The sequence below is a fragment of the Scyliorhinus torazame genome, chromosome 19, assembly GCF_047496885.1.
Source record: "Scyliorhinus torazame isolate Kashiwa2021f chromosome 19, sScyTor2.1, whole genome shotgun sequence".
In the NCBI taxonomy this organism is placed as follows: domain Eukaryota; kingdom Metazoa; phylum Chordata; class Chondrichthyes; order Carcharhiniformes; family Scyliorhinidae; genus Scyliorhinus; species Scyliorhinus torazame.
In genome coordinates this window covers 73501428-73526220 of record NC_092725.1, presented here as the reverse complement: position 1 = coordinate 73526220, position 24793 = coordinate 73501428, and the positions used below count along the sequence as shown (strand labels likewise).

At 43.1% G+C, this 24793-nt stretch overlaps 1 protein-coding gene across 3 annotated transcripts in view; it reads left to right on the top strand.

Annotated features, from left to right (window-relative positions):
* The window catches only part of phf21b (PHD finger protein 21B), a 266437-nt gene that overhangs the window by 37925 nt on the left and 203719 nt on the right, over positions 1 to 24793 (top strand). Inside the window, exon 3 of one of the 3 annotated variants that reach the window (XM_072484537.1) lies at positions 8803 to 8957. The exons of the other annotated variants lie outside the window; for them this stretch is intronic. The gene's annotated coding sequence lies outside the window, so the exon portion shown is untranslated. The remainder of the gene's footprint in view (positions 1 to 8802; positions 8958 to 24793) is intronic. 3 annotated transcript variants of the gene reach the window in all.

Genomic DNA, 24793 nt, shown 5'->3' with positions numbered 1-24793 from the left:
GAAATATTTTTATTCCGCCTTTTTCACATTTTCTCGCAAATTTGCACCCACCATCAATAAACAGTAATCAGTAACGAATATAATGTCAATCCCCATATCAATAGCAACGATACCATCCTCCCACCAAACCCCAAACATTAGCCCACATGTTAACATAAACAAATGACACAGTACAGGACAGAGTGCTCTCGAGGGGGTGGGTGGGAGTGGGGAAGATCTCGGAAACTTACCAGGTGATGCAGGAGGAAGAGGAGGCCTCGGCGGTGGAGGTAAAAGATAAGTGGGAGGAGGAATTGGGAGAGGAAATTGAGGAAGGGACGTGGGCAGATGCCCTGGGGAGGGTGAACTCTTCCTCATCGTGCACGAGGCTTAGCCTCATACAATTTAAGATGCTGTACAGGGCACACATGACCGGGACAAGGATGAGTCGCTTTTTTGGGGGTGAGGACAGGTGTGTTAGGTGCTCGGGAAGCCCAGCAAACCACACCCATATGTTCTGGGCATACCTAGCGCTGGAGGAATTTTGGAAGGGCGTAGCGAGGACGGCGTCGAGGGTGGTAGGATCCAGGGTCAAGCCGGGCTGGGGGCTCGCAATATTTGGGGTGGCAGAGGATCCGGGAGTGTAGGAGGCGAAAGAGGCTGGAATTCTGGCCTTTGCGTCCCTGGTAGCCCGGCGAAGGATTCTTCTTCAGTGGAAGGATGCGAGGCCCCCAAGCGTGGAATCCTGGATCAACGATATGGCGGGGGTTATTAAGTTGGAGAGGGTGAAATACGCCTTGAGAGGGTCGGTACAAGGGTTCTTTAGGCGGTGGCAACCGTCCTTAGACTTCCTGGCAGAGCGGTAGACATTGGTCAATGGCAGCAGCAACTAGGGGGGGGGGGGGCGGGGGGGTCACTTTATTTTTTTGTTTTTGTTATTTACACTGGAGGGTCTGAGGGGGTGTATATACTTGGTTGTATTAAGTCGGGGTGCTAATGTTAATTTATTATTTATGTACAGGGCGGGGGTATGGAGGGTTGTTTCTCTGGACTGTGTTTTGTACTTAACCCTGTTGGGTTTCTTTTTCATTTTGTTATTGATATTTTATGAAAACCTTGAATAAAAATTATTTTAAAAAAACATAAACAAATGACAAAAAGGATATATGAATCACCCATAGTCACCATCAACACACACCGCTCAGCCCCCCCCCCCCCCCCCCCAACTCATGTTCGATGTTATCCAGTTCTTGAAAGTGCATAATGAATAATGCCCATGAATTGTAGAACCCCTCCATCCTTCCCCTCAGTTCAAACTTAACCTTCTCAAGAGTCAAGAATTCCAACAGGTCCCCCTGCCATGCCAGGGCACAGGGTGGAGAGGTTGCTCTCCATCCCATCAGGATCCGCCTTCGGGCGATCAACGAGGCGAAGGCTACAACATCTGCCTCCGCACCCGTTTCATACCCCGGCTGGTCCAACACCCTGAATATGGCCTCCCGGGGGCCCCGGTCCAGTTTCACATGCACCACTTTAGAGATTACTGTAAAAACCTCCTTCCAGTAATCCTCCAGCTTTAGACAGGACCATAACATATGAATGTGATTTCTCAATGAAGCTATTATTACCAGACTCTGAGTATTTCCCCGGGGCCATCGGGATCGGCGCTGTTGCTAGCGCCTTCAATCCCAACTCCCTGCACAAACTCTCCTCCATTCTGACCCACTGGGAATCAACCCCTCTGACCCAGCTCCTCATCTTCTCCACATTCGCCGCCCAGTAATAATACATTCGGTTCGGAAGACCCAAACCCTCTGCCTGCCTTTTCCTCTGTAGCAGCACCTTTCGAACTCTTTCTAACAGCCACCTTCCCTCCCCATATGAACAAGGTAATCATTCCTTCAATCTCTCTGAAAAATGCCTTTGGCAGGAAAATCGGCAGGCATTGGAAAATAAACCGAAATCGCGGCAGCACCTTCATTTTAACCACCTGTACCTGGCCTGCCAGTGACCGAGGGAGACCATCCCACCTTGCCAGATCAGCTTTCACTCTCCCCACCAAACTAGAAATGATGTACCTGCGGAGCCCCCTCCACTCCCGGGCAACATTGGATTATGTTTTTGATTGTTGGAGGCCAATCATTTTAGCCCCTGACATCACTGCAGGAGTTCCTCAAGGTAATGCCCCAGCTATCTTCAGTTGCTTCATCAAAATCCTTCCTTCCAGCGGGGCAGCACAGTGGCGCAGTTGTTATCATTGCTGCCTCACGGTGCCGAGGTCCCAGGTTCGATCCCGGCTCCAGGTCACTGTCAGGGTGGAGTTTGCATATTCTCCCCGTGTTTGCGTGGGTTTCGCCTCCACACCCCAAATATGTGCAGGGTAGGTGGATTGGCCATGTTAAAATTGCCCCTTAATTGGAAAAAATAAATTGGGTACTCTAAATGTATTTTTAAAAAAATCCTTCCCTCCATCATGGAGGGCGGGATTTCTCATGCTTATGTCAGCAATATCTATGCTAAAAGTTATAGGTTCATAGTGGAGTTTCCATTTGCCACAAAAATGTGAAAATTCTGGCTGCAATTTTATTGATGTCGTTTATGATATTCGCCTGCTTGCATACAATTTGACTCAAAGCATTAAATGTTTTAAAATTAATTTTTTGCACAATATTGTCTAAAGGTGGTTATGATACTTCTGTGTCTCATGATTTGGATCAAAAAAAACTTTTTGGAATTGTTTTTCTGCTCTTTTCCATGTTCCAAAACATAGTCCTTCAAGTTGTTAGTATAAAATATGTAATGCAGGCAAACTGTTGGCAAATGTTACAACAGATTCACACTGTAACCATAAAATGTTGTACGTGATCTTAGTAAAAGTGGCTCTTATGCTTTACTGCATGATGGTCCATTGTTTTATTCCAGATGGAAATATTTATTTACAGAGATACATTACTCATATACAACCTTCAAAGACTGCTCCTATATATAAGAGCACAAGTGAATCGCCTGTGCCATGGCCTAAACACTCAAAAAATGCAACTAACACATTTTCACAGAAGTTGTTGTTCCAGTTAATTATTTAGTTTTCTTTCTTTGACCCTATTCTTTCCGAACAGATTCTTTTTTGTTTTTCATAATGCCTTGGAGTTAGGCAACAGGGGTGATAGTCCTGATTTGGTTGTGCCTGACATGATTTCAACACGTTGTCATCTACCTATTCCCTTGCCACAAAACCAACTTGATGTTGCAGCCTTCACTAACCATTTCAGATTGTAAAATTGTTCCTAAAACAAAACTAATTTTGAAAGTGTGGAAAAACTTGAAGCGTTACCCCATAATAGCAGGGAATGCTGCTTTGGGCACTCTGAAGGCGGGGCTTCAAGGTTTGTGGTCATTATGCAATTGGGTTGTGACAGGGAAAAGAAAATGGCGCTGTTTCCCCAAAAGTGCTTGATTATATTTTAAATACTGCAGGTTTCCCAAGTCACGAATTGAGAAATCTTTCGAAGAAATTCCAACTGATCAGCCATCTCCTCCTGCCCACACCTTCCTTGTGCTCTCAGTCAAAACTCCCACCTGAAAACCTCTCTTTCCTATTTGCAGCCCAGAATATTTTCCTCTGCGTCTGGAAATTTATTTTTTAAATGCAAGGAATAAAATCTACAACGTGGAGAAACTAACTATCGTTAAGGCCACAAATTTACAGCCTTGACATGCATTTGCATTGAATTTGGGACTAAAAATACAATTAATATGTCTGCGGTGCACTAATTTGACTTTAATGTGTACAATATAGCATAAAACAATATTCTCTGATTCACGGAGCAACCCCATTGCTTATCTTGACATTGATCAAGTCTTGAATATAGCCCTTCAATAATCTTTCCCCTTCAACTTTAGTAAATGACATTCACACCACACAGATGTGCCAGTTAATGACAATCTACAATGAGAGCGTGCCCACCACTCCGAATCATAGAATGGCCATTTGGTCCATTATGTCTGCGACAGCACTATGAAACAGCTATCAAATTAGTTTCTTTCCTTGCTGTTTCTGCTGAAAAGTTTGTCCCTTAAGTATTTATCCATTTGTCTTTTGAAAGTTATCATTTTAAAACGAAAAATCATTTATGGGATGTGAGCATCGTTGGCTGGACCAGAATTTATTGCCCCTTTGGGTGGCGCAGTGGTTAGCTGATGCCCTGGGTTCGATCCTGGCCCCTGGTCACTGTCCGTGTGGAGTTTGCACATTCTCCTCTTGTCTGCTTGGGTCTCATCCCCAAAACGCAAAGATGTGCATTTGGTGGATTGGCCATGCTAAATTGCCACTTAATTGGGAAAAAAAAAGAATTGGGCGCTTTAAATTTATTGAAAAAAATAATTTATTGCCCATCTCTCATTGCCCTTGAGAAGGTGAGCTGCCTTCTCAAATCACTGCAGCACCTGAGGTGTAGGTACATCCACAGTGCTGTTGGTGAAAGTATTCCAGAATTTTGACCCAGCAACAGAGCAGCAATAGATTTCCAAGTCAGGATGGTGAGTGACTTGGAGGGGAACCTCCAAGTGGTAGTGTTTCCATGTATCTGCTACATTTATTGTTCTAGATCAGTGTTTTTCAAAGTCGGGGGCGCGACCCGCGGGTGGGTCGTGGGCGGGTGTCGGGAGGGTCGCGGAGCCATTGTCCGCGGCTCTCCCGATTGCGCAAATCCCCGCGCAGCAGCCGCTTTTCATAACGCTGTCTGCAAACGGCCGCGAACATGTTAAAAAATATATAAATTTGGCCGCGTTGCGCATGTGCACGCCGATAATCGGGCACGCATGCGCAGTGCAGCCGCTATTTTAAACGTTTGCAGCTTTTTGTTTTACAAGTTCTGTAGTGGTTTATATTCATTTATTTTATTCATTTTTATTTTTTTCATTTATTTCATTTATTTTTACAAGTTTGGAGGTGGTTTATCCATTTTTTCCATTTATTTTATTCATTTTTTTGGGGGGTCCCTGGAAAAAAGGTTTGAAGAACACTGTTCTAGATGGTTGTGGATTTGGAAGGTGCTGCTTAAGGAACCTTGGTGTGTTCCTGCAGTGCTTCTTGTAGATGTTACTCGCAGCTGCCACCTTGGTGGTGGAGGGATTGATTTTTTTTGTGGAAGGGTTAGCAATCAAGCTGGCTACTATCCTGAATAATGTAAAGCTGCTTGTGTGATGTTGGAGCTGCACTCATCCAGGCAAGGGGAGAGGAGGATTCCATTACACCAGTGTTCTTCAAACTTTTTTTCCGGGGACCCATTTATACCAACCGGCCAACCTTCGGGACCCAACTCGGCCGACCTTCGCCACCCATGCCTGCCGACCTGCGCGACGCACCATCTTCTCTTACCTTGTTTGCTGCTGACAAAAATGGAGGAAATGGTTTTGGGTCCCTTTGGCCCTCGTACACGCTCCTCCAATGGAATCTGTTGGATGAAGGTGAAGCCTTCTGATGTCGGAAAGTGTGGAGTTTCCATCTGTCCAAAGTTCTGAATTTTTTTTCCTGTAAAATTTTATCAAATAAACCCCCCCCCGAACTTGTAAAAAAAAGAATAAAATAAATGAAAAAAAAAATTAAATGAATAAAATAAATGAATAAATGAATAAAAACCACTACAGAACTTGTAAAACAAAAAGCTGCAAACGTTTAAAAGAATAGCGGCCGCACTGCGCATCGTGCGCGCATGCGCAATGTGGGCAAATTTTTTTTTAAACGTGTTCGCGGCCGCTTACACGCCGGCGTTATGAAAAGCCGGCTGCTGCACGGGGATTTGCGCGATCGGGAGCACCGCGGACAACGGCTCCGCAACCCTCCCGAAACCCGTCCGCGGCCCACCCGCAGGTCGCGCCCCCGACTTTGAAGAACACTGCATTACACTCCTGACTTGTGCCTTGTAGATGACGGACCCGTTCCGGTAGCCACAGTATTTATATGGTTAGTCCAGTTCCGTTTCTGGTCAATGGTAGCCCCCAGGATGTTGATAGTGGGAGATTGAGATGGTAATGCCATTGAATATCAAGGGACGATAGTTAGTTCCTCTCTTGTTTGAGATGGCCATTGCCTGGCACTTGAGTGGCGTGAATGTTACTTGCCACTTGTCAGCCCAAAAATAGATACTTTCCCAATTTTGCTTCATTTAGACACAGAATGCTTCAATATCTGAGGAATCATGAATGATACTAAACGTTGCGCAGTCATCTGCGAACATCCCCACTTGTGACGTTATGATGGAATGAAAGTCATTGATGAAGCAGCTGGAGATGGTTTGTCCTGGGACACAACCCTGAGGAGCTCTTGCGATGATGTCCTGGAGCTGAGGTGATCGACCTTCAATCACCAGGACCATCTTCCTTTGTGCCAGGAAGACTCCAATCAGAGGAGGGGTTTCCCTCTCATTCCCATTGACTCATTTTGCTGGGGCTCCTTGGTGCCATACTCAGTCAATGTTACCTTGAATGTCAAGGGCAGTCACTCTCGCCTCACCTCTGGATTTCAGCTCTTTTGTCCATATTTGAACCAAGACTGTAATGCGGTCAGGAGCTGAGTGACCCTCGCGGAACCCAAATTGGGTGTCTGTGCTGAGTACGTAACACTTGATTGCGCTGTTGATGATTCCTTTTATTTTAGTGATGATCAAGAGTAGACTGACGGTAATTGGCTGAGTTGGATTTTTCCTTTTTCTTGTGTACAGGACACAGCTGGGCCATTTTCCACATTCCACTTCTACCAATCTTTATAGGTAGTGTATTCCAGATCCGAACTCACTGTATATTCAGTCTACTGATAGTTCTGCTACTGGAAATTGAATGACAGTACCATCATTGCCCCCACCCTTAAGATCACATTGACCAGAAGCTCAAATTAAATTGGAAAACTCAAATTAAATTTGCCCCTCAGTCTAAATAACTTCTCTTTGTTTACGATATTGAAACCCCTCATCATTTTGAACATAATTCCCTCAACAGGCTGTGTTTCCACAACAATCCCAGCTTCTGAAGTTCCTCATTTCTGATTTAATTCTGTTTAAAAGTCTGGAGAATTGGGCATAATTCACTAGCTGAGTGATTTATAAAGGCCTAGCATAAGTTCCTTACTTCTGCACTGTACATCATTTGTCTGACTTTTTTTTTGAACACCTCAGTAATTTTCCACAAATGGAAGTCTATTATATTATCATGCTCTTTAGAATATGGTAGAAAAATGGGACCGATCATCACCTCTGACTCCCATCCTTCATTGTTGTGGGTCATGGTACTCCTTGCTTATCAGCATTGTGGGAGTATCTTCACCATGTTGACTGCAGCTTTACAGAAGCTTTACAAGAAGAAGGCCGATCACTGCTTTCTCGAAGAGGGAGTAGTAAATGCCTGCCTTGTCAGTGACGCTCATACCATAGAATAGAATTATAGAATCCCTACAGTGCAGAAGGAGGCCATTCAGCCCATAGAGTCTACACCAACCCTCTGAAAGAGCAGCCCAACTAGGCCCACTCTCCTCTCATACTCCTGTAACCCCATAACCCCACGTAACCTTTGGACAATTTAGCGTGGCCAAACCATCTAACCAGCACATTTTTGGACCGTGGGAGGAAACCCATGTAGACACAGGGCGAAGGTGCAAAGTCCACACAGACAGTTACCCAAGGTTGGAATTGAACCTGGATCCCTGGCACTGTGAGGCAGCAATGATAACCACTGCACCACAGTGCCGCCCTGAGAATGAATGAAAAAAGATCTGTGGAACAGTTTCGGTAGTATCCCTCCCATATCTGGAATATCCGCCTCATTTTTAAAAAGTAAGAAATAGAATTGATTACCTAAATTAATATGAATTCAGTAGTACCTGTACATAACAGGCAGAATTTTGCTTGGGTGTTTACCAGGGAGATGTTACAGGAAGATATACCATTGAATGATGAGTTGAGTAATCCATCCTGTTCTGGATGGATTATGAACCTCGACAAGCGATAGCAGACACTTTTAAACATGTTTAATAAATTGTTAGAAAATGGTGTATGGCCAGAGGACTGGTTGGGGTGAATGATCTCTTTGTGTCGTATATCCGACGTAACAATTTAATTGCAATACATGAGTGAGGTTCACCGTAAACTAGCATTAATGCCATAAAGTCTTGGAGTTAGTGGTTGCATGTTTGCGGGGAGGATGGGGGAGTGGGGAGGAGGAAGAACAGTGCATTTCATTTCTTGGTTGTATATCAATGACTGGTGTTATGATCCTGGACTAGACTGCCAAGTTCTTGGTGTGATCTGGTTCGGGACCAGTAATGTTGTGTTTAAAGTAGACAAATTTTGAGATTCAAGACACATGCTAAGAGAATAAAGCCACACGATACCATGGATTTTGAACAAGCAAACTAAACCTTACTGTACATGGTCAAAAGATAATCTGCAATATCCATCAGACACTAACATTCAGGTTTAATATGAGATCCATGTGAATGAACAGGCAAACTGGTTGAACACCCCACCTGTGCAATAAATAGTGAATGAAAGCAAGACCGGTCACATGGATTTCTCCAACCCACCCAGATGTCCGCAAACACTGAGTCAACTAATTAGTCTTGCTGAAACTCTGTTATCTTCACGAGGGACTCTACAAACATTTCACTTTCGCAAGTCCCTGAATTCTCTCCGAACCACTCTCCAATTTAGATTGCCTCACTGTCTGCACACCTCCCAGGGTTTCAATCTCCTTAGCCACTGTTTCATGGATTTACGAGGCTGCGATGGAGATTGGCTTTGATTGGTGATTGTTGTTTTCTTGTCGCACGCCTAGGCGAGTTCCATAATCCGCTAATGGGAGTGAGTAGGTTTGATCGCAAACCACTTGCCTGGCGAGGTTCCTGCGATCGAACCGGCGCGCACGGATTCTCGCCTGGCGTGATGAGGCTGATAAATCGCAGTGGGACTCGCCTCCAATTCTCCAGCTAAGTAAGGCCTGCTGTTTTGCGATCTTGCCTTTTCTAGCTGTTAACGCCTTAAGTCAATATGGGCCCAACCTTTTAATTGTTTAACTGTTTTAGTTTCAGTAATCCATTTTCTGCAGTTAAAATTTTTAATCTTTCCAGAACTAAAATTACCTCTAAAATATTACTATTTGCAAAATTGGGAAACTGGAGACAAAGAAAAAATAACGATTCAAGATGCAACATGTCCAAGTCATGACAGAAAGTTTTCTATGTCCTCCAGATACATTTATTTTTATGTATTGAGTTGTGTCTTCTCTGACATGCTTATGATCACTAGTAATGCAAAATGTATTATTCTGTTTTCACAGTGGAGATGTGTTCCATTAGGGCTGCAATTCTAATCAGTATGTATGCTGGCTCAGGTCATGGATATTAATTGTTTGGTTAGGGAACTTTGGCTATTCAGAATTGTGGCCATCATTGGTTAGAATCACCCTTTCCTGTTTTTTTTGCAGCATTTAAAAAATCACTAATGTAATCTATAAAGCCACTTTGATACACGTTACACATGTCAGAATATCTTCAAGTAGTCTTTGAGTAACACGTGTAGTTTTGTATTTCCATCATTCATCAAATTGATGCATCATATTTTTGAACAAAGGGGTTTCAAGCCAGGAAACCATTTGTGTCAGAGCAGATGACACAATTCACCATAACTAAATTCAAAAGGTTTTGAACAACTTTATTCCCTTCAACATTAGTTGATTGCCTTAAAATTAGTTGCTTGTATACTTTCTAATGTAAAAGAAAGTTTTATACTTCTGTGTCAACAAAGAACTCACTGCCCATGCCTTAATTAAAATTAGTTTTACATAAGCAAATTACAATAGCAATGCCATTTCTTCAGCCAGATTTCTTATTGATTTCAAATCTTGATTTGCAGGTGTCAAATTAGCAATTTTACATTGGTTTCTTTTAATAATGTAACAGGATAATTATTTATCACACTTTGTTATTCAAAAGTTCACATTAATGAATAAAATTATTTTTAGTACTATTGCAGTAGATTTATAACCGAGTTAGGCAAATTGTTATATTAACCTGATGAGTAGAATTAATAACTAGAATTAAATGAATACGTAAAACCAAATTTATAACTCTAACAATGCAGTATGCTACCGGAAGTATTAGGAATACACTGTTAGAATCAATTATCAAGGACGTAATATCAGGACATTTGGAAAGCCAAAGCGCTATCCATCAGAGGTCAGCATGGTTTTATGAAGGGCAAATCATGTTTGACTAATTTGCTAGAGTTCTTTGAAGATGTAACAAGCAAAGTGGATAATGGGGATCCTGTAGTATATCTGGACTTCCGGAAGGTGTTTGATAAGGTGCCGCACGGAAGGTTAATTCACAAGATGCGATTAGATGGGATGAGCGGTAACTTATTAGCATGGTTAGAAGACTGGCTGATGGACAGGAGACAGAGAGTCGGGATAAATGGGTCTTTTTCTGGATGGCAAGATGTAACTAGTGGGGTGCCACAGGGTTCAGTCCTTTAATAATAATCTTTATTATTGTCACAAGTAGCCTTGCATTAACACTGCAATGAAGTTACTGTGAAAATCCCCACACTCTGGCGCCTGTTTGGGTACACAGAGGGAGATTCAGAATGTCCAATTCACCGAACAAGCCCGGCTGAGGGAGGGGGGGGGGGGGGGGGGCTGGGGTTCTATCAGTATCTGGGCCCCAGCTATTTACAATCCATTATAACGTCCTGAATGCAGGGATATAGCCAAATTTGAAGATGACACAAAAATAGGTGAACAGTAAGTTGCAATGAGGAAATAAAAACCTTACAAATGGACATAGATAGGTTAGAAGAGTGGGCCAAAATGCAGCAGATGGAGTTTAACGTGGATAAGTGTGAGTGGTTGAAAAATGGAAAGACAACTTACTATCTAAATGGGGAGGGTCTACGGGGTGTTCCGATGCAGAGGAATTTGGGTGTCCTCGTGCATGAGTCACAGAAAACGAGCATGCAGGTGTTCTTTAACTTTCTAAACTTTCCCTCAAGCCCTAGTTCAGAAGGTCTTGTGGTGCAGTGGGTAGCATTCCTGATTCAAGCTCCAGGTTCCGAGTCCCACCCCAGGACATTCTGGCTGAAGGTGTGTTCAAACCTGACTAAATAGGTTGATATCAACCTGAAAATCCTTCCAACACATGACAGAGGCAGGTGGTAAGAGGAGGAGAGATTCCTCGTCAGCCATGCAGCCACTCCCAACACTGACCATAACATGTATGTAAACGTGCGTGTTGCTGCAGCAACTCTGACTTCATAAGTGATCGACAAGAGACCACCAGCCCAAATTATTCAACACGCTTTGACACTGGGCCCTGCACGGTTAAAGTGGAATGAAACAGCCCCCTCTCCCCCGGTGCCAGTTCTCCCATGAATTGAAACCTATTTCTCCCACACTAATCTTTGAACCAATCACTTATTTATCAGATGGCAATTTGCTTCTCGTGTAGTAATCCAGCAGTAACTATCTTTGTGGTTCTGCCTTTTTAATATAGCCACCAGAGAATTATAAGGTACAGTTGTGCCCACAACAAACATGTTGGAGCATAAACTTTGTGCATTAATATGCACAAATAACTACACCGACAAAATATTTTGTGGTTTTCTGTACAGGGTTTCCTTGATTTACAATGAAAATTATAAAGAAATAAAAATAATACAATTTATTTGAGGCTTTGTAAAGCTTGGGCCAACTTCATGTTTGTTGGAATCCTGATTTTAAAAAAAATATATATATATATATATATATTTGAAAATACTGCAAAAGCATATTGAGTTACTTTTCCAAATAGAGTATAAACTGAAATTTTGTTCACTACTTTCAGAGATATTTCTGTTGGTCATATCACAATTTGCAATTTATGAATGTATATTTCTAATTTATGAGATTCATCTATTGTTTATAACCTCAAAGAAAATTGGACCATTGAAAAGATTATTATTACGGTACAAGGTATTAGGATTGTGAAGGACGTATACTTCATCTGCTTTAAACCAGTTTTCTCCATCTTTTGAGGGGCCCAAATTTTGTGGTAGCAATGATAGTGAAACATAGTGCTCGCCGTCATTGTTCCTCTGAAACTTACAGCAACCGTGGAAGTCTGCACATGAACTATTTAATGTGGAAACTCAGAAATTGCTGACAGTAATTCTCTTTCCCCTGGGCCACACTGAAGTCCCCCAGACTGGACTTGAGTAGAGTCATGGAACTGATAAAGAGTCTCCCCAGCGAAAACAGCGCCGGAGGAGAGAGCCGGGAGATATAAAAAGCGCGGGAGGAGAGAGCCGGGACAGCGAAAACAGCGCCGGAGGAGAGCGCCGGGAGATTTAAAAAGCACGGGAGGAGAGAGCCGGGACAGCGAAAACAGCGCCGGAGGAGAGAGCCGGGAGATTTAAAAAGCGCGGGAGGAGAGAGCCGGGACAATGCTGGGAGAGGTGAGTGCACAAAAGGTGTGGCAGGAGTGCCTTTAGTCAAGGAGTGCTGATTGGAACAGAGTGCATCTGAGTTTAGGTGAGTGACTGAATTCGGGTGAGTGGCGAGAGAGGGCTGTGTTTTTGTTGGTGTTCGGGTTTATCCTTGAGGTTCTATAAAGAAAATTTTAAAAATATATATTTAAATTAATTAACTAGTTGAATATGGCTGGACAGGTGATGTGCTGTTGCTGTATGATGATGGAACTGGTGGATCCCATTGAGACCGTCAGTGACCACATCTGCAGCAAGTGTTGGCTGCTCGAGGAACTTTGGCTCAGAATTGATGAGCTGGAGACTGAGCTGCACACACTGCGGCCCATCAGGGAGGGGGAACATTACCTGGACGCTTTGTTTCAGGAGGCAGTCCCACCCGGTAGAATAAGTACTGTTAATTCAGACAGTGGTCAGGGACAGAGTGGTGTGACTGCAAGGGAGGCAGGTAGGGGGATCCGGAGTTTAGGAGTTGAGGAGCCTCAGCCCTTGACCTTGTCCAACAGGTATGAGGTAATTGCACCCTGTGTGGATGAGGAAGAGGGCTGTAGGGAGGATGCGTTGACTGACCACTGCACCGTGGTACAGGAAGCCATTCAAGAGGGGGGAGCAAAAAGACAAGTGGTAGTTGTAGGGGATTCTATAATTAGGGGGATTGATGGCATCCTTTGTAAGCCAGATCGAGAGTCCCGCATGGTATGTTGCCTGCCCGGTGCCAGGGTGAGGGACATCTCTGATCGGCTTGAAAGGATTTTGGAGAGGGAGGGGGAGGATCCAGTTGTTGTGGTCCACGTTGGGACTAACAACATAGGTAAGACTAGGAAATAGGACCTGTTTGGGGATTATCAAACACTAGGGACTAAATTAAAGAACAGGTCCTCCAGGGTTATAATCTCTGGATTACTACCCGAGCCATGTGCCCATTGGCATAGGGTTGAGAAAATTAGAGAAGTTAACACGTGGCTAAAGGAGTGGTGCGGGAAAGAGGGATTCCATTTCATGGGGCATTGGCATCAGTACTGGGGCAGGAGGGACCTGTACCGTTGGGACGGTCTTCACCTGAACCATTCTGGGACCAGTGTTCTGGCGAATAGGATAAATAGGTTGGTCACAAGGACTTTAAACTAGCAAGTTGGGGGGAAGGGAAATGTAAAGCTATGGACAGTATAATGGTTAATGGAGTTCAAGGCAGCAGGTTACGTGACAGGTTATTATGTAGAGATATGGGTTCAAAGACAAGAAAAATTAGGAGAAAGGGTAAGAGGAAAAATAAATTGCGAAAAGTTACTGATCAAGGTGTTAGGATTCATAACAAAGACATAAAAAACAGCATACGTGTACTTTACCTGAATGCTCGTAGTATACGAAATAAGGTAAATGAGTTGATGGCGCAAATCATCGTGAATGACTATGATTTAGTGGCCATTACTGAAACATGGTTAAGAGATGGTCACGACTGGGAGTTAAATATCCAAGGGTATTAGACTATACGAAAGGATAGAATGGACGGTAAGGGTGGTGGTGTAGCTTTGTTGTTTCAGGATGGCATCCGGGCAATAGTAAGGGATGATATTGGTGCTATGGAGGACAAGGTTGAATCCATTTGGGTGGAAATCAGGAATAGTAAGGCGAAAAGGTCACTGATAGGCGTAGTCTATAGGCCACCAAATAGTAACAGGATGGTAGGGCAGGCAATAAGCAAAGAAATAACGGATGCATGTAGAAAGGGTACAGCGGTTATCGTGGGAGATTTTAATCTGCATATCGATTGGTTTAACCAGGTTGGTAAAGGCAGCCTTGAGGAGGAGTTTATAGAATGTGCCCGGGATAATTTCCTGGAACAGTATGTAATGGAACCTACAAGGGAACAAGCGGTCCTAGATCTGGTCCTGTGTAATGAGGCAGGATTGATTAATGATCTCATAGTTCGGGATCCTCTTGGAAGGAGCGACCACAATATGGTGGAATTTAAAATACAGTTGGAGGATGACAAGGTAAAATCAAACACTAGTGTTTTGTGCTTAAACAAGGGCGATTACAATGGGATGAGAGAAGAACTAGCTAAGGTAGACTGGGAGCAAAGACTTCATGGTGAAGCAGTTGAGGAACAGTGGAGAACCTTCCGAGCGATCTTTCACAGTGTTCAGAAAAGGTTCATACCGACAAAAAAGAAAGATGGTAGAAAGGGGAAAAATCGACCGTGGATATCTAAGGAGGTGAGGGAGAGTATCAAATTGAAGGAAAAAACATACAAAGTGGCAAAAATTAGTGGGAGACTAGAGGACTGGGAAGTCTTTAGGGGACAACAGAAAGCTGCTAAAAAAGCCATAAAGAAGAGTAAGGTAGACTATGAAAGTAAACTGGCTCAGAACATAAAAGCAAATAGTAAAACCTTCTACAAATATATAAGACAAAAAAGAGTGGTTAAGGTAAATATTGGTCCTTCGGAAGATGAGAAGGGAGATTTAATAATAGGAGACGGGGAAATGGCTGAGGAGCTGAACAGGTTTTTTGGGGCAGTCTTCACAGTGGAGGACACAAATAACATGCCAGTGACTGATGGAAATAAAGATATGATAGGTGAGGACCTGGAGATGATTGTAATCACTAAGGAGGCAGTATTGGGCAAGCTAATGGGGCTAAAGGTAGACAAATCTCCTGGCCCTGATGGGATGCATCCCAGGGTGTTAAAAGAGATGGCTAGGGAAATTGTAAACGCACTAGTGATAATTTATCAAAATTCACTAGACTCTGGGGTGGTCCCAGAGGATTGGAAAGTAGCAAACGTGACACCATTGTTTAAAAAAGGAGGTCGGCAGAAAGTGGGTAATTATAGGCCGGTAAGCTTAACTTCGGTTGTAGGGAAAATGCTGGAATCTATCATTAAGGAGGAAATAGCGGGGCACCTGCAGGGAAATTGTCCCATTGGGCAGACGCAGCATGGGTTCACAAAGGGTAGGTCGTGTCTGACTAATTTGGTAGAATTTTTTGAGGACGCTACCAGTGCAGGAGATAATGGGGAGCCAATGGATGTGGTATATCTGGATTTCCAGAAAGCTTTTGACAAGGTGCCACACAAAAGGCTGCTGCATAAACTAAAGATGCATGGCATTGAGGGTAAAATGGTAGCATGGGTAGAGGATTGGTTAACTAACAGAAAGCAGAGAGTGGGGATAAATGGGTTCTCTGGTTGGCAACCTGTAACTAGTGGGATCCCTCGAGGATCAGTGTTGGGCTCACAGTTGTTCACAATTTACATAGACGATTTGGAGTTGGGGACCAAGTGCAATGTGTCAAAGTTTGCAGACGACACTAAGATGAGTGGTAAAGCAAAAAGTGCAGAGGATACCGGAAGTCTGCAGAAGGATTTGGATAGGTTAGGTGAATGGGCTAGGGTCTGGCAGATGGAATTCAATGTTGCCAAGTGTGAGGCTATCCATTTTGGGAGGAATAACAGCAGAATGGATTATTATTTAAACGGTAAGATGTTAAAACATGCTGCTGTGCAGAGGGACCTGGGTGTGCTGGTGCACGAGTCGGAAAAAGTTGGTGTGCAGGTGCAACAGGTGATTAAGAAGGCTAATCGAGTTTTGTCTTTCATTGCTAGAGGGATGGAGTTCAAGACTAGTGAGCTTATGCTGCAATTGTATAGGGTGTTGGTGAGGCCGCATCTGGAGTATTAGAGTCATAGAATTTACAGTGCAGAAGGAGGCCATTCGGCCCATCAAGTCTGCACCGGCTCTTGGAAAGAGCACCCTACCCAAGGTCAACACTGCCACCCCATTCCCATAACCCAGTAACCCCACCCAACACTAAGGGCAATTTTGGACACTAAGGGCAATTTATCATGGCCAATCCACCTAACCTGCACATCTTTGGACTGTGGGAGGAAACCGGAGCACCCGGAGGAAACCCACGCACACACGGGGAGGATGTGCAGACTCCGCACAGACAGTGACCCAAGCTGGAATTGAACTTGGGGCCCTGGAGCTGTGAAGCAATTGTGCTATCCACAAGGCTACCGTGCTGCCCATTGTGTTCAGTTTTGGTCTCCTTACCTGAGAAAGGACATATTGGCACTGGAGGGAGTGCAGAGGAGATTCACTCGGTTGATCCCAGAGTTGAGGGGATTAGATTATGACGAGAGGTTGAGTAGACTGGGACTGTACTCATTGGAGTTTAGAAGGATGCGGGGGGATCTTATTGAGACATATAAAATTATGAAGGGAATAGATAGGATAGATGCGTGCAGGTTGTTTCCACTGGTCGGGGAAAGCAGAACTAGGGGGCATAGCCTCAAAATAAGGGGAGGTCGATTTAGGACTGAGTGTAGGAGGAACTTCTTCACCCAAAGGGTTGTGAATCTCTGGAATTCCTTGCCCAGTGAAGCAGTTGAGGCTCCTTCTTTAAACGTTTTTAAGAAAAAGATAGATGCCTTTCTAAAGAATAAAGGGATTCGGGGATATGGTGTACGGGCCGGAGAGTGGAGCTGAGTCCACAAAGATCAGCCATGATCTCATTAAATGGCGGAGCAGGCTCGAGGGGCCAGATGGCCTACTCCTGTTCCTAGTTCTTATGTTCTTATCTGGCATTTGTTTTGCTGCAAAACACTTGAAGTTGCACCTTGTTGAATGAGGTGTATGTGACTGTTTTTTACTAAGTCCATTGTTACTGCTGAAAATCCCGATTGCCCAGGAAAAAAAAATATTTGTAATGTGAAATTGCTCCATTACAATAAATTTTACATTTTAAAAATTAAACAAGGTTGTGCAATGTGAGGAGCTTTCTTCAAGCCCATTGGTGACTTCACTGGTGACCATGAAGTCCTGTTAGTTATTACTTTAATAACTTGTGATTGGATGAAAATAATGGTGACTGAGGTAATTGTTTGCTATAGTAAAATTTAAAAAAAATTCTTTATCACATTTTCTCCCAAATTTACACCCACCAACAAAAATGTAAATCCCCATATCAATAACAACAATCCCATCCTTCCACCTAATCCCCAAACATTAGACCGCATGTTAACATAAACAAATAACAAAAAGGAATCATGAATCACCCATAGTCACCATTAACACATACAGTCCAGCCCCCCCACCCATCCCGATAGATGTAATCCAATTATCGAAAGTGCACAATGAATAATGCCCATGAATTGTAGAACCCCTCCATCCTTCCCCTCAGTTCAAATTTGACCTTCTCATGAGTCAGGTCCCCCCACCACGCCAGGGTACAGGGTGGAGAGGTTGATCGTCACCCTAACAGGATCCACCTTTGGGCGATCAATGAGGCGAAGGCTATAACATCTGCCTCCACCCCCATTTCCAACCCCGGCTGGTCCGACATCCCGAATATGGCCTCCCGAGGGCCTGGGTCCAGTTTCACATGCACCACTTTAGAGATTGCCCTAAAAACCTCCTTTCAGTAATCCTCCAGCTTCGGACAGGACCAAAACATATGAACGTGGTTTGCAAGGGCCCTCCGCAACATTCACGCACATGTTCTACCCCCTCAAAGAGCCGGCTCATCCTCGCCCTTAAGGTGTGCTCTATGTACCACCTTCAGCTGTACCAGCCCCAACCTCGCGCACAAGGTGGATGCTTTTCACCCTCCAAAGCACCTCACACCAGAACCCCTCCTCCATAGCCTCTCCCAACTCTTCCTCCTTGATCACTTTGCCTTGATCCCTACCAGCGGTGCCTTCTCTTCCAAAATAGCCCCGTAAACTGCCGACAGTACCCCCTTCTCCAGACCCCTGTCGTCAGCACCTCCTCCAGCAATGTGGAAGCCGGCTCTACCTGGAAGCTCTATATCTCCTTTCTGGCAAAGTCCCGAACCTGCATGTATCTAAATACTTCCCCCTGCTCCAGCCCTTACTTTGCTCCCAGCTCCTTCAATCCTGCAAACCGACCCCCAAGAAACAAATCTTTTAGTGTCCTCATTCCTATCTCCTCCCATCTCCCAAAATTTCCATCCCACTCCCCTGGCTCAAATCTATGGTTGTTTGTTACAGCATTAATGGAAAGTGAACAGCACCAATTGCATTTAGCACCAAAGCCACTTAATCAGAATTATATTGTTTTTTATTGAGTAAGTAATCTGAATGGAATATGCTTAAAAAGAGGCAACAGAAAATTCTACTAAGTGCAACTTGAAATGTTGTGCTTGGGTTTGGACTTTTGTGATGATTTGTAATTTTCTGTTAAATTTTGAGAGCCAATACAGAATCACAATAAAAAGATCCCCATGCAAAATGTGTCTTTTCTTAAAAATATGAAGAATGACTGAAACGTGTTACATGAAACTATTTAGCACGATAAGCAATGAAAACCAGTCTAATTATAGAACGTTTTTCTGCTTGAATCAGGATTATATAGCTGGTAACTATTCCTGGACCTGGAATTCTAATATTGTGTTAATGGTTTGTGATTCATTTTGAGTTATCAAGTTATCTCTGCTTGTCAAATTGTTCCCAAACTTTAGTGGTGATTTATACATTCCTGAATCTATTTGGGATAGCAGACTTAAGGTCTTTGTTATAGTGTTTGAAATGATAACCCCTGTTGCCAACTTTGTTTGAAATTAGCAAAGAATAAGGGAATGGACTAGCTTGTTAGAATCTCCCCAGACAGAGAAGCGAAAAGGCAGGAAGATATATTGGATATCTGGAAAATGACCATACAATTAATCAAGGACAGTTATATTAGATGTGATTCTGTGATTTAAAAAAAAAAAAAAAATCTAATGTTTTGGGTATTGTTCTCTTGTGATTCTGTCCTGTTTATGTTTAGGCCCACTTAATTACATGGATTAAACAATTAACTCATTTTTGTTACATTTACAGCTATATCAATGTTGAATTTCTGTGATTCAACCCTATTTTCCTGTAGAAAAAATATAAAACCATGAGGGATTTCAATTGACCAAATATTGACCTGATAAATAATCGATGCAAAAGGAAGAGAAATGCACATCTCTGAAGATGCATGATTGCTTCACTATTCAGTTTGTTAATTGTTAACTTGGTCAAAAACTGACTATTATTTAATAGTGACTTACTAATGTTGCATAAATTATGTATATGTGAGTGTCCAGAATCCAGTAGAATCTTCATGAGGGAATGCAAAATGATTGGACTTGAAAACAGAAGGCGTTGACGTTGACTGAGACCTATTTACTTGGAATGCCACTTTAAAGAAGATTAATGAAAAAGTAGCCATGACTGTCTGAAATGCAGCAAAGTTGCTGGCAAGGACGTACAGGGCCACGAGAAGGAAGGTGGAACTGGGGACTCTGCTCAAAGCAAACAAAAAAAGACTTAATTTTTCCCACAATACATTTTCTGCTTCTACATCAGACCTCTCTACTTAAAATTTCATTCACACAATTTATTAGACAAATATAAAAGGAAGAAAGCCATAGGAAAGGATGTAACTTTTTTTTCTTTTTTGTTGGTTATTCTTGAATCTGCAATAGTTAGCCAGGTCAAGGAGGTGGGTTTTAGAAGGAATTTTATTTTTGAATTTGCAAAATTTTAGAATAAGCTATAAGTGTGAAAGTGAGTAATATATATATATAGCTTTGTGTGTGTGTCGTTCTCGCTTTCCATCACTCTCCCCTCCCTCACATCCATCCCCAGCTGCTTTACCTGCCCTGCATTTTGTCCTCCCTTTGTCCTCCTGATCCACTGATGAGATCCCAATTATTTAATTTTTATTTTATATTGAAATAGGTTTGTTGTAATTGGGAGCGAGGTAGGGGAGGGGACTGTTTATTTAAAAATAATTATAAAATTCAGCTCGGTGCATTTTGCCTTGCAGCTGCCGGGAATGGCTCATTCCCCGCCTTTTCACGATCCCCCTCAAACGTAAAAAACATTAAAACATTGTATCCTGTAAATTGAAATCTTTTACCTCGCTAAATTCTCATATTCACAAATGCAGTAGCTTCTAAAATAAAATAAATGTAAAAATATAAAAGAAGCCTGTTAACTCTTTCTATTTAATTCCTGCTTCCTGACCCTCTCGATCACTGCCTTTCCATGTCACTTGCCTTTCCAGCTCACCGCCTCAGCCATTTGCTGACCCTCCAGTTCACACTTCCCGTTTCCAGTTGTTTCCATTCGTGTTCATCGAACTTCTTGCTTGCCACGCATCCTGCTCCCTGACCCTTTCTCTCGCTGACACTCATGGTTATTGTTGGGCCTCCCCTCTTGCAGACTCTCTTTCTCCCTGCCTCTCCCGCTCGTTAAAACCTCAGTGTGCGAGGGCTTGGGTAGTGAGTGGTGAGATGCAGAAAATCCAGATTCGAAATGAGAGCTGCTTCAATTTGTAGGGTTGCAGAGGTAAGCTGGAGAGGCCGCAGGAAGGAGGTTGGCAACAACAGAGAGTACAATATGACCCAAATCAGACACTGAACAAAGAAATGTTAAAAGAAAACTCCCGGTGTTAAACATGAGTACCGACCCTATTAACTGCACAGCGTAAAAGTGTAATGACTTAAATATTTCCATTCTGAGGTTCTGCTCCGAAGAGAATTGTGTCTCTCTCTTGCTCTCTCTCCTCAACTTAAGCAAACTTTTTGACTCTTATTCTCCTGTCTCCCATGCTTGCTGCTCATGCTCTAGCAATCATAGGTTCCCTCCCTCCTGCCATTGCTGCATTCCAATCATAGATTCTGTTTCTGGAGGTCAAGCGAGAGCAGAATGGAGGGAACTTGTGATCAGGCGAGCTGGAACAGCCAGCATTGGAGAGACAGAATCTGTGATTGGAGAAGCAACTCCTTACAGATTGTCTGTTTCTCTTATGCCCAATACTCCACCAATCAAACTTTGCATTATTTTCCCGCTCCCAATGAGATGCCTGTGCCTGCAATTGTTCAGCCCTGTTTGGACCATGGAGGAGTGAGAAAGTAATATTGTACAGAGTTTTAAAAAAAAATTTAGAGTACCCAATTATTTATTTATTTTTTCCAATTAAGGGGCAATTTAGCATGGCCAATCCACCTAACCTACACATCTTTGGGTTGTGGGGGTGAAACACATGCAGACACGCGGAGAATGTGCAAACTCCACATGGACAGTGACCCAGGGCTGGGATTCGAACACAGGTCCTCTGCGCCGAAGGCTGCATTGCTAACCATTGTGCCAAGTGCCGCCCTGATATTTTACAGAGTTGTGGGATGGGGAGCTTTATTAAATTTTTAATCCCGTCTTTGGTTTTTCACGGCTACTTGTGATGTTTCGAGAGCGAATTTGCCCACTGTCCCAGTGCATTTTGAACCCAGGTGTACAGTGTTCGATTTATCCATTTTTATTCTTGATGTCAATGGTTTGGATGTGAGGATTTACTTACAAAGCTTAGTATGCTCCATCCTGTGCTCACATTCATTTTTGAGATGGTGCAGCCTAACGTGCATTCTTTCCTCGACCTAATGATTGAAAAATCCACGAATGGGTTCTCCACTACTCCAAGCCTACATTCTATGGTCAATACATACTTAGGGATTCATTTAGCTCCGTGGGCCCTTATCAACAATCTTGGAAAGCGGGTCCTAGCCATTTGTGCACCTTGCATACTTGGCGCAGAAATAGAGCACATCAAAGCTTTCCTGCAGGACAATAGACTATCCTGATCAGTTCAGTGTTTGCTGCGCATTTATTGTTCAAAGTCACAAATGGGCCAGAGACTGCCACTTTCAGACCTGAAAAGGGCCTCGTCTACCTCGAGTTACTCTGGAAAGATGAAGTAGCTCAAACATTTGAACCACAGGCTCTGGAAGCCGTTTCACTCAACCACTACGCAGAGACTACACAAATGATATTTTCCACTAACAAGATGCGGCTGTCAGTCTGGAAAGACATGCTGCTGACCACACACTTGAGCAACATCATGTATGAACTTCTGTATCAGTGCAATGCCAGGTTTGTATGCCATAGGCCCCAGCAATTGGCTGATTGAATCAAAGAGCACGCACTTGGTTGTTTGTAACACGCATAATACAGGTCTTACTCAACAATGTTTGCAAAACCATACACAAAATATCTATTTTTTAGTTGTGCAGCACTTGTGGAACAATCCTGAGTGTGCGAATAGCTATATTAACAACCAATTTAACTAATCAGTCAAAATCGCACAGTGGCTCATTTATGCTTGCTCGAAGTGACATGCATTCATATTCAGGGCCCAATTCTTGATGCATTGTGTCATTTTGAATTACTAGGGAGCTTTAAAAGCTTTTAGTGGCACTGCCATGGCCAATCAGAATTGTTTTACCAACTAATCAAAGCTCTCTTCCTGTAGTATGAATTGTTGTGGTTGTTTAAAATTTGACCACCTTGCATTTAAGCTGATTGATGCAAGTTAAAAGCTTTGGCAACATATCTCTTTTTAGCAGTAATCAATTTTTGTACTACCATGTGACGAACTTAAATCTATGCCCTCTGATTCTTGATCCTTCCACCAATGGGGACAGTTTCTCCCTATCTATTCAGTCCAGATCCCTCACAATTTTGAATACTGTCTCTCCATGGATAGTGGTTCCAGCTTCTCCAATCCATCTGTGTAACTGATATTCCTAATCTCGAGAACCAATCCAATGAATTGTTACCTGACTTGATTTGAGTTTCTAAGGAGGAAACAGAAAGGGTTGACGAGGGCAATGTGACTGATGTGGTCAAGTTGGATTCTCAAAAGGCCTTTGATAAAGTACGCCATAATTAGTTTGTCAGCAAAGTTGAAAATCATGGAATAAAAGGGGCAATGGCTGCATGGATACAAAGTTGGCTGAGGGGTAGGAAGCAGAGAGTAGTGGAGAACAGTTGCTTTCCAGACTGAAAGCAAACATGCAGTGGTGTTCCCCAGGGGTCGGTACTGCTTTTCTTAATTATATATATATTTTATATGTATATAATATATATATTTTTTAAAAATTGCGAGTACCCAATTCATTTTTTCCACTTAAGGGGCAATTTAGCGTGGCCAATCCACCTACCCTGCATATCTTTGAGTTGTGGGGGTGAAACCCACGCAAACACGGGGAGATTATGCAAACTCCACGCGGACGGTGATGCAGAGCCGGGATCGAACCTGGGACTCCAGCGCCGTTAGGCAGCAGTGCTAACCACTGCGCCACTGTGCTGCCCCTTTCTTCATTATATTGATGATTGAGACCTGGTTGTACAGGGAACTATTTCAAATTTGCAGATGGCACAAAATATGGGAATTGTAGTGAATTGTGAGAAGGATGATAGATTTCAAGAGGACATATAGACAAGCTGGTAGAAAGGCCTGCCAAGTGACAAATGAAATTTGATACAAAGAAGTGTGAAATGATACATTTTTGCAGCAATATAAACTGAAGGGTGCAATCAAAAAGGGTTGCAGGAGCAGAGAGAGTATTGGCTTTACATGTGCACAAATCATTGAAGATGGCTGGGCAGCTTAAGAAAATAGTTGAAGAAGCATTCAGAATCATGGGTTCCCTAAATAAACAGAGGCATAGAGTATAAAACAAGGAAGTTGAGATGAACCTTTATAAAGCACAGTTTGGGCCTCAACTTGAGTGTTGTGTCAAGTTTTGGGCACTGTGCTTTAGAGAGAGTGTGAAGGCTTTAGAGATGGTGCAGAAAAGATTAACACGAAGGCTTTCAGGGATGAAGTATTTCAGTTACGTGGATAAATTGGAGAAGCTGGGGTTGTTCTAATGAGAAGATAGAGAACCTAGTGGCACAGTGCAAAATAATAATCTGTTCCTCAATGTCAGCAAAGGAGCTGGTCATTGATTTCAGGAAGCGAAGTATCGTACACGCCTCTGGCTGTCTATATCAGTGGTGCCGAAGTGGAGATGGTTGACAGCTTCAAATTCCTAGGTGTACACATGACCAATAATCTGTCCTGGTCCACCCACGTCGACGCTACGACCAAGAAAACACAACAGCACCTGCACTTCCTCAGGGAACTAAGGAAATCCGACATTACCAAATTGACTCTTACCAATTTTTACAGATGCACCATAGAAAGCATCCTATCTGGCTGCATCACTGCCTGATATGGAAACTGCTCGGCACAAGACTGTAATTTGTGGCGATAAATTAGCAAGTACTAAAATGGCTATACATGATATAGATGTGGGAAATGCTGTTCCAAACAAACAGACTTAACCTGTGGTTAACAGAGATTGAGAGTATGCTTAAAAATGGCATAATTGGCAGCACGGTGGCGCAGTGGGTTAGCCCTGATGCCTCACGGCGCCGAGGTCCCAGGTTCAATCCCGGCTCTGGGTCACTGTCCTTGTGGAGTTTGCAT